Source organism: Echeneis naucrates, chromosome 13 (assembly GCF_900963305.1).
Source record: "Echeneis naucrates chromosome 13, fEcheNa1.1, whole genome shotgun sequence".
NCBI classification, from domain to species: domain Eukaryota; kingdom Metazoa; phylum Chordata; class Actinopteri; order Carangiformes; family Echeneidae; genus Echeneis; species Echeneis naucrates.
In genome coordinates this window covers 12,606,137-12,607,540 of record NC_042523.1, presented here as the reverse complement: position 1 = coordinate 12,607,540, position 1,404 = coordinate 12,606,137, and the positions used below count along the sequence as shown (strand labels likewise).

Sequence of the window (1,404 nt, the reverse complement as noted above, 5' to 3'; positions counted from 1 at the left end):
CAATCGTTCACTAAAACAGTTGTGTCTCTTTTACTGGTCTAGTCTGTGGACGCGTCCTGTCGCCGGTCTAGCCTCGGTCCGTTCCTGGAGGGGGTGCCGTCACCAGTCTGGTCTGGTTCGGCCTAGGTCCTGGGGGGGGCGCCGTATCTGCATTAGCCCAGTCCATTACTCGTAACCAATGAACTCTGTAGACATGTTCAGGTGCCCACACCGGGAACCGAACCGAGATATTACATTACATCACATCACATCACATACATTTAACATTACATCATGTTTATATCTACAGTACATTACATCATTACATTACATCACATCACCCCAGGGTTACATTACAATTGCATTACATTACATTACATCATACATTCACATCACCCTCCCTAGCCGGGACTCGAACACCTCCCTCCTTGTTGCGGGGCGGCAGCGGTACCACTGCGCCACTGAGCTGCTCGATTTGCTGCATACATTTGCGCTATTTCACCATTTCACATGTACATTATGTACATCAGTGAGCTGGGATTGGCTCCAGCACCCCACGTGACCCGGAAACGGAAAAACGCTAAAAGATGGATGGACTGTCATTTCATTCGGTATTGCCGGTGTTTTCCATCTATGTAGTCTTGGGTTTTTTATGTAAAGACCAATTTCATCCGAGTTAAAGTGAGAAGTGAATTCAGTAGACTTAAAATCTGCGGCGGCGGCACGAGCTATTTTCTGTTCCATTTACTGCCAAAATGGCGGCGTAAACGAAAGAAGTCACGTGACATCCCGAGATCAATAAATCTGAATGTCTGTGTCCGGTGTTACAATAACTCAGTTATTAAGAACAAATAGCTGGAGCCTAAGAAACATAATTATATGGTACACAGTAAACCTGGTAGTGGAGATTTATTATTATAATCCCGGTAATTTACGCAGTGACACTCGGCATTTTTTGCCAGCATTCCTTGCGGCTTCTTGCTGCTGCAGCTATACTGCTTCTCGCTTAACTTGGTGATTTATACTTCTGATTTTTGCATCATATGGGAAATCAAGGTGGGGGAGGCAGGGCAGATACCACGATCAAGAAGGTGGTTCACCCAGGGCGAGGCTCAGCCATTGCACTCTGATTGTGCTGTCCACTGCGAATTCCCCAAATGTGGGAATCTCGACTATCGGTGGATGTTTTTTCTCAGTACATGTGTTGTTTATTGTGCACACTAACACGTGGTGTGTGTTAGTGTGCACAGACACATGTACACGTGTACATGTGTCAGTATATGTGTTGTTTATTGTGCACACTAACACGTAGTGCGTGTTAGTGCGCACACACTAACAGTTACGTTAGTGTACACGCATGTCAGCGGAGGGGCAAAATTGTTGCCTGTCCGCCAACATGCAACCCCAAATGGGTTGATCTGGCTG

The 1,404-nt window shown here is 46.2% G+C and overlaps 1 pseudogene; it reads left to right on the top strand.

Moving 5' to 3' along the window:
- The first annotated feature begins 1,046 nt into the window (after window positions 1-1,046).
- Window positions 1,047-1,153, top strand: LOC115053654 (uncharacterized; annotated as a pseudogene).
- The last annotated feature ends 251 nt before the right edge of the window (window positions 1,154-1,404 follow it).